Raw genomic sequence first — 7,488 nt, 5'->3', positions numbered from 1 at the left:
AACACATCACTGAGTGATATTCAAGCATCGGTGGTGGCTGCATCATGGTATGGGTATGCTTGACATCAGCAAAATACTGAGGAGATTTTCAGGATAAATAGAAACGGGATAGAGCTAAGCACAGGCACAATCCTAGAGGAAAACGTGCTGCTTTACACCAGAGACTGGGAGATGAAACGAGCTCCGACTGGGAAAATTCGTCTTGAAAGGTCATCCTACTAGGAATTCGAAGTGGGGAACTCTGGCCTCTTTCTAGCGCTCCGACTTTCCGACCTCAAGATCACTGACGTCATGGTTCGACCTCGTTTTTTTTCCGGAGTTCCCAGTCATCTTGAAAGCACCATGATCCCTCAGAAATTAGCGAAATGACAAACTGAGAATCCGAGATCAATGAAAAGGACCTCTTCTTGAATCCATCAATAGCCAATGTCTAGTTGTGTGGACACACATAATGTAGGCTACAATATGAGGAGGAAATTATAGTCATAAAAATGTTTTAAAGTTTCACTGATTCACCCAAAGATGCGCATCTCACTCACTGGTGATGGCCTATGCGCTCGTGCCAAACGCCACTCTTGTTTTACTTTGTAAAACAAACCATGTTTGGAAGTTGATCAAATATTTTGGTAACAGCTGACGAATTAGATTATTCTCTTTTTAGCAAGAACCATTTGCTTTCCGACCTGTGTTTTTCCGCGATTGTAGGCATTTTTAAATATTGCGAATGGCCCGTTTTGTCTGCATACTGTTTGTTCACTAACATATTCGCCGCGCCTCCCCGACTGTAGACTATGCCTTGTATTGGGCTACACTGCAATAGGACATGTTTAAATAAGCCATTTATCCTCTGTGGCTAAAGTTTAGGCTATTCTGAATTATTAAATGTATTTCTGAACCGACAGCAGTAACTCTATAACTTTGGCACATTTATTTTAATTGCTCATGCGTGCTGCAGCTCCTCCAGAACCCTTCGCGTGGCTGTGATTCTATAAGAGGAAACATGATGAAGTGCAACGCTGGAGAGATGAGAGTTGCAGGCTCATGTCTATCAGCAGAGAGATCATATAAAGTGAATCTCATTCTAGTTTGGTGAGAGATACAAAGAGGAACTTTGTTCGTGTTTATTCGAATTTTACATTGCAAAAAAGTGACACTTGTTTTTCATGCCACGAGAGGTACCAGATCAGGTCAAATAGGGTCCGGAACGAAACAGTCCAAAACGTGGAGGTGTCGGATCCTGTTCCGACAGGATTCGGCTCAAATTATGCACTTGAATTTGTTCCTCCACCTTTCCTTATTTCTGTTGTGGATTGTGTTTCTGTACGCCAATGGAAAGTCTACTAAACAATGAGCAAACCAGCCTGTGTATTGAATACTTGGAATTGGATTGTGATGGTAGCGATAAATGAATCATGCACACAATGTGCTTAAAACATTTTTTTTTTTAGATCAGGTATCGACTTTGATTTGATGTGTATGATATTGTTTGGTGAAATATGCTTAAAAGGAGAGTCATTTCCCATAATTCTGCACCTTTGGATAGTTGTACTTCCAATTTTGATCGTCGTCATTTTAGTGACTGAAAAGAAAATGTATATATCTATTCGGATTTGCTTAAACGCAATATCCATCATGATTCTGATAAAAGAGCCATCCGATTGACTTGGTCTACTTTTCCTTCACAATGGCAGGGGGTGCACCGTTCCTGGAGGTAATGCAATACCAGGTGGATGCGTGGAGTGGACGGAGCAAGCCCCTATTCCATCTCCCTATTCCAAAAATCAATTTAATATATGGTCCCCAGATAGGGGACGTATCAGATATTAAACTGATAAGAACAGACACTACACTTGATCTTAGCCAAAAGGCCGAGAAGCGATACCGCAATGCTTTTCGGGAGGAAGCTGCCGTTCTCAGACACGTCAAATCCGGTAACGGTTACACCTAAATGAGCTCTGTACACTTTACAACAAATATCAAAGATGATGCTATTTAAAATGAATGGTGACATAGACTGGGAGTTGATCAACGTCGGGAAAAGACACTTTTCACTTTTACAAAGTAACACAGTGGTAGGTTCCAAAGTGACGTGGGCATCCGCCCTCCAATCGGAAACGAGACAAATCCTTATAGAGTTAAAACCAGATTTACAGCTAAATTGGAATAAGAATCTATCAAATAGGAGTTGGATAAATAATTTGTAGATAATAAAACTGACATAACATGTTATATTTTATAAACAGTCTCTGGAAGCGTTGATGCCACAAGGGAACTAAAATAATTGTCCACTTGGTGGCGCCAGACTTCCACCGACCGTCGCCTCTCCTATGTGGTCAATCAAAACGCATTTGAATGTTGAACCACTTTAAAAATATATATTTAACTTGGCAAGTCAATTCAGATAACAATATTGACACGTAACATTTGATCTTTTACAAAATATTTCAGGTAAAATAATTGTCCACTTGGTGGCGCCAGACTTCCACCGACCGTCGCCTTGTTCAAGCTGTTCATTGTTGTCAATAAAATACTGTACCCGCACAGACAGCTGTGTGTTATGTGTTAGGCTAGGAGGTGGTTGTGTTGTACTGACCAGTGCCCGGTGTTCGCGGGGTCCAACCTGTCAATCAACCTGCTATCTGCCAATCACGGGAATGCCTGGAATGTTCTGATGCCGGGCATCCTGGTGGTTGGCGGAGTGGCGTGGAGGGGGGTTGGGCAGGGGGGTGGAGCATTGGAAGTTAAGACCAGGTTCAGCCTTTGTTCTCTCTCTCTTACGTCTGGGTTTCACAAGAGAAGGTCACGATTGGCTTGTGTCATCTATTTGGCGTGTGCTACGGCCCAAACAGTAGCCTGTGTAAAGTTGGTGTAATAAACCGTCAATTCGTAAACTCAAGCCTCTGTCTGGACAATTGTTCATTTATGATCTAGTCGGGTCATTACAATACATTTGAATGTTGAACCACTTGACTTCAATACAAACGTCATCAACGCAAAAAATCGCCTATATATTTTTTTTAAATATGTCTGTAGAGCTTTGCATGATAAGGGCATTGTGAGGAGGCCTTTATAAAGTTGTCCTCCTAAATTACTAGAGGCCCGAATTCAAAGATGTCCGTGGCACTGGACCGCAGCGTTATTTGTCACATGCGCCGGATATAAAACTTTACCGTAATATTTTACTTACAATTCCTTAACCAACAATGCAGTTAAGACATTTTTAAAAAGTAACACAATAACAATAACGAGTCAACGTTTATTCGTCACGTGCACAGGATACAGGGTGTAAACGGTACAGTGAAGTGTTTACGTGCATCATATATCGGTCTCGGAAACTAAGCAAGGTCAGGCCTGGTTAGTCCTTGGATGGGAGACTGCCTGGGAATACCAGGTGCTGTCAGCATCCCTCATGGCACCTGTACTCTTCAACTATTTAAATCAGGGAACAACTGTCTAAACCATTCAGGTTTTTTGGAACAAGCTTGTAGAGTTTCAAAACAGCATCGATAAGACAGAGAGCTGTTGCAAAACAATACATGGATTTTCAAAATGTAGTTGTCTTTTTAAAACATAAATGCATTCATCAAATCAAATGTTATTTGTCACATACACATGGTTAGCAGATGTTAATGGTCACATACACATGGTTAGCAGATGTTAATGGTCACATACACATGGTTAGCAGATGTTATTGGTCACATACACATGGTTAGCAGATGTTAATGCGAGTGTAGCGAAATGCTTGTGCTTCTAGTTCCGACAATGCAGTGATAACCAACAAGTAATCTAACTAACAATTCCAAAACTGTCTTATACACAGTAAGGGGATAAAGAATATGTACATAAGGATATATGAATGAGTGATGGTACAGAGCAGCATAGGCAAGATACAGTAGATGGTATCGAGTACACCCTGGCCTAACCAGTAGTAGGCCTGGTGCGTGGTGCCGGCACTGGTGGTACTGGGCCGAGGACACCGGAGGGCTGATGCGTGGAGGTGGTACAGGTGGTACTGTATAGACCGGAAACCTTACCTGGTTACCTGGTTAAATGCTCCCGGTCGCCCTGCCAGTGCAGCGAGGTGGAATAGCCCGCACTGGGCTGGGCAGGTGAACCGGGAACACCATGCGTAAGGCTGGTGCCATGTACGCCAGCCCAAGGAGACGCACTGGAGACCAGATGCGTAGAGCCGGCTTCATGGCACTTGGCTCGATGCCCACTCTAGCCCGGCCGATACGAGGAGCTGGTATGTACCGCACGGGGCTATGCACCTGTGCTGCACAGCATAACACGGTGCCTGCCCGGTTTCCGCAGGTCTCCTACCTACATTTTTGGGGGCTGACTCTCGGGCTTCCATCCGCGCCGCCGTGCTGCCTCCTCATACCAGCACCTCTCCGCCTTTGCTGCCTCCAGCTCTTCTTTGGGGCGGCGATATTCTCCTGGCTGTGCCCAGGGTCCTTTACCGTCAAATTTGTGCTCCCATGTCCATTCCTCTTTGCGCTGCTCCTGCTGCCGCTTCTCCTGCTGCACCTTGGGGCGGCTACACTCCCTTGGCTTAGCCCAGGGTCCTCTCCCGTCGAGGATTTCCTCCCATGTCCAAGAGTCCTGTGTCTTTGGCCGCTGTTGCTGTTGCCTGTCGCCACGCTGCTTGGTCCTGTTTTGGTGGGTGGTTCTGTAACGGGATTCTTCTGACGAAGGAGAGGCGGACCAAAACGCAGCGTGGTTAAAGTTCATAGTTCTTTAATAAGAGAAACTATACGTGAACAAACTACAAAACAATAAATGTGAAAACCCAAAAACAGCCCCGTGTGGCACAAACACAGGAGACAACCACCCACAAAACACCCAAAGAATATGGCTGCCTAAATATGGTTCCCAATCAGAGACAACGATAAACACCTGCCTCTGATTGAGGACCACTCTAGGCAACCATAGACTTACCTAGACAACTAAACTGAACACAACCCCATAAATCTAATAAACCCCTAGACAAGAGGAAACACAATAAATCCCCCATGTCACACCCTGGCCTAACCAAAAAAAATAAAAAAACAAAGATAACTAAGGCCATGGAGTGACAGTTACAAAGTGTGATTCAAATTTCTTTAAATATATATATATTTTTGTCAACAATCTGCTCAAAATACTCTGTAATGTTAAACTGGTAGAAAAGCTACATTTAAAAAAAGATTAATTAAAATTAAATAACAAAAATATAAAAGTATTACATAAGTATTCCACTCCCAGAATCAATAGTTTGTAGAATTACCTTTGGCACTGATTACAGCCTCATGTCTTCTTGCGTATGATGCTACAAGCTTGGCACACCTGTATTTGGGGAGTTTCAAAAGTGTCTGCTAAATGGCATATATTATTATTATTATTATTATTATTATTATTATTATTATTCTCTGCAGATCCTCTCAAGCTCTGGGTAATGGGTAATGTAGTCTCAACTCTTGGTTGACAGTGTTGGAGGATGGGTAATGTAGTCTCAACTCTTGGTAGTCTCAACTCTTGGTTGACAGTGTTGGGGAGATGGGTAATGTAGTCTCGACTCTTGGTTGACAGTGTTGGGGGGATGGGTAATGTAGTCTCGACTCTTGGTTGACAGTGTTGGGGGGGGATGGGTCTCAACTCTTGGTTGACAGTGTTGGGGGATGTAGTCTCAACTCTTGGTTGACAGTGTTGGGGGATGGGTAATGTAGTCTCAACTCTTGGTTGACAGTGTTGGGGGATGGGTAATGTAGTCTCGACTCTTGGTTGACAGTGTTGGGGGGGTGATGGGTAATGTATGTCTCAACTCTTGGTTGACAGTGTTGGGGTGATGGGTAATGTAGTCTTGACAGTGTTTGATGGGTAATGACAGTGTTGGGGGATGGGTAATGTAGTCTTGACTCTTGGTTGACAGTGTTGGGGAGATGGGTAATGTAGTCTCGACTCTTGGTTGACAGTGTTGGGGGATGGGTAATGTAGTCTTGACTCTTGGTTGACAATGTTGGGGGATGGGTAATGTAGTCTTGACTCTTGGTTGACAGTGTTGGGGGATGGGTAATGTAGTCTTGACTCTTGGTTGAAAGTGTAGGGGGATGGGTAATGTAGTCTCAACTCTTGGTTGACAGTGTTGGGGAGATGGGTAATGTATTCTCAACTCTTGTTTGACAGTGTTGGGGGATGGGTAATGTAGTCTCAACTCTTGGTTGACAGTGTTGGGGGGGGATGGGTAATGTATTCTCAACTCTTGGTTGACAGTGTTGGGATGGGATGTATTCTCAACTCTTGGTTGACAGTGTTGGGGGATGGGTAATGTATTCTCAACTCTTGTTTGACAGTGTTGGGGGGGATGGGTAATGTATTCTCAACTCTTGGTTGACAGTGTTGGGGGATGGGTAATGTATTCTCAACTCTTGGTTGACAGTGTTGGGGGATGGGTAATGTAGTCTCGACTCTTGGTTGACAGTGTTGGGGGATGGGTAATGTATTCTCAACTCTTGGTTGACAGTGTTGGGGGATGGGTAATGTAGTCTCAACTCTTGGTTGACAGTGTTGGGGGATGGGTAATGTATTCTCAACTCTTGGTTGACAGTGTTGGGGGATGGGTAATGTATTCTCAACTCTTGGTTGACAGTGTTGGGGGATGGGTAATGTAGTCTTCAACTCTTGGTTGACAGTGTTGGGGGATGGGTAATGTAGTCTCAACTCTTGGTTGACAGTGTTGGGGAGATGGGTAATGTAGTCTCGACTCTTGGTTGACAGTGTTGGGGGGATGGGTAATGTAGTCTTGACTCTTGGTTGACAGTGTTGGGGTGATGGGTAATGTAGTCTCGACTCTTGGTTGACAGTGTTGGGGGATGGGTAATGTAGTCTCGACTCTTGGTTGACAGTGTTGGGGGATGGGTAATGTAGTCTTGACTCTTGGTTGACAGTGTTGGGGGATGGGTAATGTAGTCTCGACTCTTGGTTGACAGTGTTGGGGGATGGGTAATGTAGTCTTGACTCTTGGTTGACAGTGTTGGGGGATGGGTAATGTAGTCTTGACTCTTGGTTGACAGTGTTGGGGGATGGGTAATGTAGTCTCGACTCTTGGTTGACAGTGTTGGGGTGATGGGTAATGTAGTCTTAACTCTTGGTTGACAGTGTTGGGGTGATGGGTAATGTAGTCTCAACTCTTGGTTGACAGTGTTGGGGGATGGGTAATGTAGTCTCAACTCTTGGTTGACAGTGTTGGGGGATGGGTAATGTAGTCTTAACTCTTGGTTGACAGTGTTGGGGGATGGGTAATGTAGTCTCAACTCTTGGTTGACAGTGTTGGGGGGATGGGTAATGTAGTCTCAACTCTTGGTTGACAGTGTTGGGGGATGGGGTAGGACCCTTGGTTGACAGTGTTGGGGGATGGGTAATGTAGTCTCAACTCTTGGTTGACAGTGTTGGGGGATGGGTAATGTAGTCTCGACCCTTGGTTGACAGTGTTGGGGGATGGGTAATGTA

The 7,488-nt window shown here is 44.4% G+C and overlaps 1 non-coding gene across 1 annotated transcript; it reads right to left on the bottom strand.

Annotated features, from left to right (window-relative positions):
* Positions 1-1,689: 1,689 nt before the first annotated feature.
* On the bottom strand, positions 1,690-1,880 carry LOC124048655. Its single transcript, XR_006841269.1, has one exon. It is a non-coding gene; the product is annotated as a U2 spliceosomal RNA (small nuclear RNA).
* Positions 1,881-7,488: the final 5,608 nt, after the last annotated feature.

Source organism: Oncorhynchus gorbuscha, linkage group LG01 (genome assembly GCF_021184085.1).
Source record: "Oncorhynchus gorbuscha isolate QuinsamMale2020 ecotype Even-year linkage group LG01, OgorEven_v1.0, whole genome shotgun sequence".
NCBI lineage: Eukaryota > Metazoa > Chordata > Actinopteri > Salmoniformes > Salmonidae > Oncorhynchus > Oncorhynchus gorbuscha.
Note: the sequence above shows the minus strand (reverse complement) of the source record. Positions and strands in the feature narration are given on the sequence as shown.